Genomic DNA, 10,216 nt, shown 5'->3' with positions numbered 1-10,216 from the left:
GAATAACAGGGCAGTGTCTCAACCCTATTCTGGAAAGGAAAGGGAGGGTGCATTGCTGCTGAGAAAGGAAGAGCTGACCTCCTTTCTTCCCTTCCGAAGTCTGGATCCCACTGCAGAGATGGCACTGTGATGCTGGGTGCTGTTGTGTTCAGACTGACTCTACAAGAACAAATCAGCTAAAACTGAACCTGCTTCAGGTGCAGGCTGCTTCTCTTCTAGCTGAGAGTGAAATATACAGTGTTGCTACGTAGCAGTAACACTGACATAAAATTCAGGGGAAGACAGCATTGGATGGGAATGTACATTTCATTTTAAGATGAAATTCCTGTTCTTACTTGGTCCTACTGCTACAGCAACACAAGCAATCGAGATACATGTATCCCAGTTCCATGGCTTGCACTACTTGGAGCACAAGGGGCACTGGCATCATGTCTCCAGGATTGTTCCTAAATAAGCGATCTAGAGTTTTGGATGTGTCTTTCGTACATTTTAGAAGTAGACTGTGATTTTGATCTTTAATCTTCTTGTCTATCAGTCATTGGAATTCACCTTCTGCCCTTTGCTTTGTTTCCTTTCTGTCTCATGGGCTCTTCCTGTAATCACAGAATCGTTGAGGTTGGAAAGGATGACTTGATTCTCCAGATTGTCCTTTTGTTTAGTCTTGGTGGAGGCTGATCTGATCTGAGTATCTCAAGAAGTTACATGTTGTTGTGCTTGATGACACTGATCTAAATGCCACCGACACCTGCCATTCTTTACAATCAATCCCCTGCTTTTTGTTTCTTCTGGTACTTATATTCATAGACTGACACTGTCATTCCCTACTCAGATCTGTCTTAATGTTTCCATTACAAATCTCTGTGAAAGAAAAACTTAAATAATTTAGATTCCTTCAAATCGAGTTCTTGGGATTTTGACCTATCCTTGCAGTATGTCCTGTTCCTCTTCACGAAGTTAGTGTCAGGCCTCCTTCCTGCTGCTGTGATTATTATAACTCAGTAGCATTAGGTACTATCACAGCATCACAGAATGGCCAGGGTTGGAAGGGACCTCAAGGATCATGAATCTCCAACCCCCCCCTGCATGCAGGGCCACCAACCTCTGCATTCAATACTAGGCCAGTCTGCCCAGGGCCCCTTCCTTGAACACCTCCAGGGACTGGGCATCCACAACCTCTCTGGGCAGCCTGTTCCAGCACCTCACCACTGTCTCTGTAAAGAATTTCCCCGATATCCAACCTAAATCTCCCCTCCCTCAACTTAAAACCATTTCCCCTTGTCCTGCAGTTATCTACCCTTTCAAAGAGTTGATTCCCCTCCTGTTTGTAGGCTAGATGTGGACTAAATAAATGGTCTTGATCACTTTAGGTTCCAACTCAAGTTGTAATGCTACTGAAACTGATCCCTTGAGATGGTGCTAGGATTACTCTCTTGCTATCTGAGACTTTGAGGAGATTTTCAGATTGCTCTTTGAGTATCTTTCTGAAAGTGTTGCCACCTCTCAATTTGTCTTTGGCGGTGGAAGTTTTCCTCATACTGTGATAATTTTCATTTTAAATGCCTCTTGATTTCAAAAAGCAATAAAGCTAAGCAGAAGTTCTTTTCCAACTTATGAGTAATTTTTGTGCAATTGAATTCAGAATAAAAAATAACATAGAAGCTGACCTTTACTTTTAAATAGATAATTTGGGCCCAGACAAGCAGCATGGGAAACAGATGCAGCAGAAGGGCTTAGCTACTGCTGGCATGCTCTCTCTGGCAGAGGTGAGCTCTCCTTGCCTTGACTCCCTATCTTTTTCCAATCATGGTGTACCTGATAGCAGGACTGTCTGGAACATCATCCTACAGCCTGCACAGGAGCACCACATAATGATGGCTTTGAAGGATGTCCTGCTAGTTAAATATTGCTCCTGGAGGACGTTATGTTTAATGACAGTCTAGGGCAGCCTGCATGCACCTGCTCTGTATCTGTAAGCAGTACATCTTTTCAGGCCTTCTGCTGGACAAAGGTGTGGCTCACAGCTCCTGACTTTTCAGTCCTTTTCTGCACTCACTGCCCTTTCAGTCTGCCCATATGCAAGGCATGCTTGAGCTCTTGGGCTCATGGGTATGTGATTAAAATAACCACTAAATCTTCCCTTTGAGTCTTTTTTTTTTCCATGAGCTTTCTCATTTCTGGCGTTGAGGAGAATACTATCTTAGAGAGCCACAGCATCTGGGAGGCTGGGCAAGCTTCAGTCTTGGAGTTGTTCACTAGTCACGAGAGAAAGGTGCTGAGCAACCAGATTTATCTTTAGATTCAGCACAGCTGTGGGCTGGGGGTTGGACTCCAGACTTCCAGAGGTGGGGAAACCACCTGAATCTTTCTGTGAAGATAAACATTTGCTCTTTGCTTTCACCACTACTGTAGCTTTTTATTTGTTGTTGTTTTTCTTCTTACACAATCAATGCCATTCATCAGGCTGTTGTTTCATTTCAAAATCCTGAGATGGGTGAGGCAAAACAAGCCTTTAAAGGAAATCTGTTGGTTTTACTGCTGCATTTGCAAGATCTGAATTGCTCTTAAACTCCCAGTGTTTCCTCCCACAGTAGCTTACCTTGTTAGCGTGCTGACCAATTACTGTGTGTGAAAATGTATTACGGGATAAAGTGATGGTTCAGAAAATAAGCAAAAATGTTCATACTGCAACTTTGCCAGAGCTGCTTTGCTCTGCTCTACCAGCTTTGTGCTCCTGTGATTGCTGAAATAGCTACTTAGGAGGGCAGGGAGAAAGAATTTAAAGAAAGCTGTTTAAATGCCACCTCTATCACCTGGATATTGTCGGTGAATATAAGGACTCCAAGTGTGTAATAACGAAAGTACAATTAAGGACAAGTCAGAGCGAAGCTTTTATTAATTATAATTGTAGGGAGGACACATTCAGATGGGTGCCCTGGTGGAGCTGCCAAGTGACTACAGTGATGTGACTTCATGTTGTTCCAAGATGACAGGTGAGGGGAAAAGTCGAATGTTAACACAGCAGGTATGCATCCTCGGGTGGGGGTTGGGGTGGGGAATGAACTCTGGACAATAACTTAAATGTTAACATGGCTGAGAAACCATTGCTGAGAGAGAGGTGGCTTTGCTAACTGCCACAGCTGACAATATGGAGCTGGCTCTTGGCAGAGCCTGTGGGAGTGGTACATCCCATATGGTCCTAGCTGAGAAGTGGGAACAACCAGAGGCTTGAAAACAGGAATGCTGTTTTCACTGGTGTAAACTTCTTACCCAGACCTCTCATATCTTAAGTGTGATCATTTTACTACCACGATATCTCACATGGAAACCCTCTGGAAAACTAGCATGTATTAGATGCACTTACAAAGTAAGCAAAAATGTGAAGTTCAGCAAAAATTTCTGCAGCTCGTTGATCACAAAATGTTTGACGTGTTTTTATTACTGTGATCCAACTGACTTCTCATGAGTGAAGACAATCAAGAATCAAGAGACCAGTCACAGTTCAGTGGACTTTTGAGTCAGAGCAGGAAGAGCAGAACAAAGTTGTTGATTTCTGATCCTTGAGGGTAATATCAGTCCCTTCTCACTTTTGCTATATGGCATGTTTTGAGACTGCTGTGCCAGCTATGACCGGATGAAGTGCTAACAGCTCTCCACATCTGGAAGCTGGCATAGAAGAGAAATGTGTGCTTTCTAAAAGGAAACAAAATGGTTTCTTGGGCGGCTACTGTGAAATAAAGTTGATCAGGTTCGAGTGTTGAGATGAGAGCTGTAACATGAATGGATCTGACGTCTGGATTTACAGAAGCTTGATACGGTAGTGGGAAGACAGCAGCAGGATAACGATACCTAGAAAAGGAGTGGAGGTGGTGCTGGGAGAGACCACTGAGTGAGGAGAAAGGAAGCAGTTTACAAATGAATCTTGGGACTGGAATGTTTATGTTGTCAGAAATCAACTCGTTTATTTAAAAATATTTTTATTAATAATAGCACTGGTAGTACAGATAGGAGGTCACTAAATTAGCTTTCTATCAGTCAGTAAATCGCACTTTCATTCAGAAGATAATTGAATGTTTCACTTTTTTTTTTTACTTGTAGTATTATGAGTTGTGAAATCCGGTCCAAACAAACATCACTGATTTCTAAAATAACTCTCAAATGCAATGTCAACTATATTACTGGTGATCAGTCTTTCAATTCATATTTTATTTATTATATAAGGTGCTTCGATAAGATACTAAACTCAGGTGTTATTTGAGCATATATATAAACCAACATGCTTGACTAAATAAGAACAGTTTTGATGTGCATATCTCATTTTACTTTTCCAAATTCAAATTTTGACATAGTGCTCTCTGTTTTGTCCAGCAGCTGTAACATTTATCCTTTGCTAGAATTGTTTTGTTCTCTTATCCTTTTTTTTTTCCTCTCCTTTTTTGTCCCTTCCGTTTTTGTCCTTGCCATTTTTCCTGTCCATTTTGTCAGAAATGCTTCTTACTAGTATAATTTTTCCTGTTTTCTTTTCCTGCAGGCTGTCATCCAACTTCTACAGCAAGAAATCCAAACTACAGAATTACAGCCGAGAAGGCAAAGAACACCCTCTATGAGAATGCCTGCTTCCAGGGATCCTCCAAACAATTCACCAGTGACATTGCCAATCTGAAAGATGTGCACTGGAATGACTGTTTCCTCAGTAAAAGTAATAGAACAGCTTTGGGTGGCTTATGAGCACCCCTGCTATGGCAGGCCAGGTATTGGTATTTGAGGAGGGGCAACATAGATTTGTTGGTGAACAGCTAAATGGCAAGATCACTTTCCTGCAGATGATTTCCTGAAAGCCTGCATGATCTGCAGATTAGTCTATGAACATGCTCAGTAGTGAGGGAAGAGCATTGTGATAACAGAAAAAAACAGACTGGGTTGGAGGCATGCCACTGACATTTTCACCAAGTCCAGAGAGGAGCGTGGCCATTGTGTGAACACAAAGATGTGATTTTTTTGCTAGATTGCACGAGAACGTGAACACCTTCCGAATTACAACACAATTTCAATGACAAGCTTCCATTTGTACATCTACTTCTGCCACAGACATGTTAAATAGCTGGTGTGCCAAGCAGTGACAACCACCAAAAGCAAGCAAGGAATCCCAACAAGCCTATCTTCCCCGCTTCTGTGGGCATCACTGGATACAAAAGACACCTTTCATGTGTCAAATAGGCAAATGAGATGAGGACAAGAAGGAGGACACTGAAGAAGCTTTGTGTTTCGCAAGCCACGGATCTGCTTTGAGGACAACCAGAGTTGTCCTTTGGAACAAGTTCAGAGTTTCTTCAGGATTGTGACTGTTTCTATACTTTACCTCCAAAGGAGCATACTAAAAACTACACACGTTTCAGTATAATTTGAATAATTAATTGCATTTGCATATGAAAAATGCAAGGCTTTATTACAGATATAATAAGATGCTCACTGTTTCAGGAACTGTTCTGACATGTACAGGATTATCTGGAGAATTTGGAGTTGCAGTTCCAAATGACACTGCTAAATGGCACCTGCAATCTGAGCCGTACTGTTTGCAGTTGTTGTGCAGCTCTGCATTTTATATCTCATCTGTCTCAGTGCTGAGTTCCTGCTCTTGCATTTGTAGCTGGACACAGAGCCTATAAGCATGCAGAGTGATCAACTGCTGAGTGATCAACTGCTGGGCTTTGACCTGTTTAAAAACAAACACAGCAGGATCTTTTGATGTGTCAGCACATCAACACTGTCACCAAAGCTCATGTGGGTAGATGCAAAACGACAATTCAGGCTTCATGTGCTGTGGGACACTTCTTACTAATATGGGCTCAATTTCTGATTTTCTTGCTTTATTCATCACAAATCTTTTAAAAGGATTTCAAAACTCAATTCAGAGAACTCTGAGTATTGTCCTTACTATAGGCCAAAATAATTAGAACAATATGAAGCCAGCTGTGCCAAAAGGAAGAAGTGGTGCCATGAGGCAGAGGGGAAGAATCTAACATTGGTCTGTTCAAATGTAGACTGTGGCAGGGGTGCCAGTGAATCTGCTGTGTGTGGTGTTCCCAGCCTGCTCAGTAAGGCAGGTCAGTCTGGCTGTATCATCATTGTTAGCCATCTCCCAGTAGGCCATTACCTTATAAAATATATTTTACTCTGCGATTTTAAGCACATCATATTCCTGTCAGTCTATGTCTAGTCCTTCCAGTCACCAGAGAGGGGCCTTGCTTTTTGTAGAGGTTAAGGAAAAGGTGTCTAGATGCTCCCTGGTTACAGTGCAGTGCAGCTTCTTTGCTGCTCATCCATTAGTGCTTTTGAAATCATACTCTCTGGTAACACATCCTCCTCATCCTTTTGGCAGGCTTAAAGAGAGACCTCAGAAAGATAGAACTGTGTCCTGGCATCTCGTGCTGTAATCACTGTGTATCCTCATAAAAAAGTACTGTATGTCACTTTCGTTAGGGAGGGAGCATCGGTATCTCGGCCTCCCTATCAACATGGGGAGAGCAACAGTGCCTGGAGGTCTTAGTGCCTGTTAAACTTGGCGTAGTGCAAATGCAGAGTAAAAAGTCTGCTCCCAAAATAAGCAACAAGATAAAAATGTTTGCAAAAGGGGTTTATTACTAATTCATGGCAAAGTGCAAATAATTATTTTATAAATAATTATAAAATTATAAAAATAAAAAAAAATAAGGAAATCTTGTAATGTGCTACACCAAAAAAAAAAAAAAAAAAAAGTCTAGAGAAGGATAAAACATGATGCATGCAACTAAAAGGTGCACTTAATCAAGAGGTGATACATAAACAGGCTGAACTTTCCTCTGCCTAATTAGAAATGTCTGCAGAACAAGCTAAGGCACGTTGGAGTAATGACAAAATACAAAGCTGGGCTTAAGGTTCAGATCCCGCCTGCGCAGGAACGGCTTGATGGTTAAGAACAGCTGCTGAGCTTATTTTGCAACAGGGCAGCATTGTGCTGCTGGTTGAACAATGATTTCTTTGCAGAACAGCAGCAACTAACTCTTGGTGGAGCAGATGCCCTGTGCTGTCCCAGCTTGAGTCTGCACATGGCGCACTGATGGACCACAGCTCCAGCAGAGCAGCAGATACCTTGCTTTCCATCCACAGCTTTTAAAATAAGGATCGCATTCTTTGGAACAACTAAAGACTCTAGATCCTCATGATCCTTTTCAGCTCCTGGTATTCTATGATTCTAGATCCAAATTTCATTCATAAAATGCTACACAGAAGCCAAATAGAAAAAAAAAAAAAAAAACAAAAAAAACCAGAGAAAAACTGCATGAGTATATTCTATCTCTCTTCAAAGTTCTGTAACAATTGCATCATATTACTGTTCCCACTTCTTGTTTTTCCATTTTTTTTCCTATTTGCATCAGAAGTTGTTGCTAGGCACACAGGAGCTCCTCCCACAGCGCAATATACTCAGATGACCCCACAGGATTAATTAGCACTCACAAGTGAACGTGTACAGAGCCTAAGGCAATACAAACTTTACTATCCATCACAAGTTCCAAGTCAACCTGAGGAGAAGCTCCGCAGAGCTGTGTATAATTTCGATTGCCCCATTGTTCACTCAGGAAGGATCTCACTGAAGGATTTTAGTTCTAGGTTCTAGAAGAGCATCTCCAGTAACAATTTGTTCATAGGCAACCCTATCATAGAATTGTTTGAGTTAGAAAAGACCTGCAAGATCACCAAGTCCAATCATCAAAAAAGACTGCCAAAGCAGGACAATAATTTGTTCAGAGACTACATACAATTTAGAGTTTGGTGGCCAGAATGCTTTTTCATTTGCTTGCAGCATTCCCTATGGAGTACGTAGAGATGGGAACTGATGGGAACTGTCTCCTTCACTAAGTTTGCAGATGAGACCAAGTTAGGGGGAAATGTCAATCTAACTGAGAGTAGGAAGGCCCCCCTACAGAGGGACGGGGACATGTTGGATCAGTGGGCTGAAGCCAATGGGATGAAGTTCAACAAGACAGTTCTGGGACCTCAACACAGGAAGTACATTGAGCTGTTGGAGCAGGTCCAGAGGATGGCCATGAAGATGATCAGAGGGCGGGTGCACCTCCCTTGCAAGGACAGGCTGAGAGATTTGGGACTCTACAGCCTAGAGAAGATAAGTTCCGGGGGGAACTTATAGCAGCCTTCCAGTACATGAAAGGAGCCTATAGGAAAGCTGAGGAGGGACATTTTAGAAGGGCATGTAGTGACAGGACAAGAGGAAATGGTTTTAAACTGGAAGAGGGTAGATTTAGACTCGAGATGAGGGAGAAATTCTTTACTATGAGGTGGTGAGATGCTGGAACAGATTGCCCAGCAAGTTTGTGGATGCTCCCTCCCTGGAAGCATTCAAGGCCAGGCTTGGGACTTTGAGCAACCTGGTCTAGTGGGAGGTGTCCCTGCCTATAGCAAGGAGTTTAGAATTGGATGATCTTAAAGGTTCCTTCCCACTGAAACCATTCTATGATTCTATGAAGACCAAAGGCTGGAACTACACTTTGGTCACAACCATATGCAATGCAACAGGTTTGGGACAGAGTGGCTAGAAAGCTGCATGGAGAAAAATGATCTAAGGGTCCATGTTTTGCTGAACTTGAGTCAGGAGTGTGCCCAGGTGGCCAAGAAGGCCAATGGCATCAAAAATAGTGTAGCCAGCAGGAGCAGGAAGGTGCTCATCTCTCAGTATTCAGCTCTGATGAGGCTACACCTCAAGTACTACTCTTAGAAGGGGCTTTCAGAAAATAACATTTATTCAACAAAACAAAACGAAGATGCATAATATGCAAAATAATGCATAACATTTCAGCATAATAATGCAAAAAGAACATACATACTGACATTATTCTAAAATATAAAGTGCTAGGGGACAGTAGCAGAATACCAGACCTTTTGGGACTGTATTCTTCCCATGACTTGGTCATTAAACAATGACTGTGTAAACACCTCATTATGCCTGCAGGTGGAACCTTGGCATTAAAACCACCTCAGTGGTAGAGGGACACTGCTTTTGGTAAATTCTATATTTAGATGGCCAACTATCAGCATCCTGCACCATTACAAAATAAGATAAGCAAGTGTATTTATTTGTCATCTGGTTTGCTGGCAGACAAGATCTGACCTTGAGCCTAGTTTTTATATTTGGTAGTTACCTAAACCAGCCTAAACTTGTTTAGTGGTTGGTTTTACCTGTGAAATATTCATTCTTTTTAACACATCTCTGAGTTTAGGTTATCTGCAGGTACTTTGCAGGCTTTACAGGCCAGACATGTTCAAGATTTCCCTTCCAAGATAGTGACTGAGACACTCTCAGTACTTACCCAAGGGAGACCTGCAGGATAGTGAGTATATAAAATTTGGGAAGATGGCTTCAATGGTGTTGCTGAATGTGTTCTGACATGGCAGTGCAACATGGTGGACAAGTCTCAATATTTATTATCCAACACTGTATAAATTCCTAATATTTCCCATCCTGTATTATTTCTTGGCAATCTTGATAGAAATAAAGATCATAGAATCAGAGAATTTTAAAATGGTTTGAGTTGGAAGGTACCTTAAAGATGATCCAGTTTCAATTCCCTTGTCATGATCAGAGATACCTCCTACTAAACCAGCTTGCTCAAAGCCCCATCCAACCTGGCCTTAAAAGCTTTTCACTTTAAGAGAAAAGCAGGTCCAAGACCGCCTTTGGAACTGGAATGGTTCCAGAGAAGGACCACGATCAAAGGGCTAGAGTACCTTTACCATGTAGACAGGCTGAGGCAGCTTGACTTGTTCAGCCTGGGAAGAGAAGGCTCAGGGGAAATCTCATTGCTGCCTTCCTGTGCTTAAAGGGAGCTAATAAGCAGGAGGGAAATAAACTTTTCAGACAGGTAGATAGTGATAGGACAAGGGGGACTGGTTTTAAAATAAAAGGTGGGAGATTTAGATTAGATACCAGGGGAAATTTTTACTGAGAGGATAATGAGATGCTGGAATAGGGTGTCCAGAGAAGTTGTGTGTGCCCATCCCTGGGGATGTTCAAGACCAGGTTGAATGGAGCCCTGAGCTGCCTGATCTAGTACCTGATTTAGTGGTTAGCAACACTGCCTGCAGCAGGGAGGTTGTAAATAGATGAACTTTGAAGTCCCTTCCATTCCATTCCATTCCATTCCATTCCATTCCATTCCATTCCATT

General features: G+C 42.1%; 1 long non-coding RNA gene across 1 annotated transcript; it reads left to right on the top strand.

Annotated features, from left to right (window-relative positions):
• Positions 1 to 1,551: 1,551 nt before the first annotated feature.
• On the top strand, positions 1,552 to 6,193 carry LOC122177689. The gene is made up of 2 exons (XR_006178124.1): positions 1,552 to 2,990; positions 4,529 to 6,193. It is a non-coding gene; the product is annotated as an uncharacterized LOC122177689 (long non-coding RNA).
• The last annotated feature ends 4,023 nt before the right edge of the window (positions 6,194 to 10,216 follow it).

This window comes from Lagopus leucura, unplaced genomic scaffold, assembly GCF_019238085.1.
Source record: "Lagopus leucura isolate 7727_CA_CO unplaced genomic scaffold, USGS_WTPT01 Super-Scaffold_100001, whole genome shotgun sequence".
NCBI lineage: Eukaryota > Metazoa > Chordata > Aves > Galliformes > Phasianidae > Lagopus > Lagopus leucura.
Note: the sequence above shows the minus strand (reverse complement) of the source record. Positions and strands in the feature narration are given on the sequence as shown.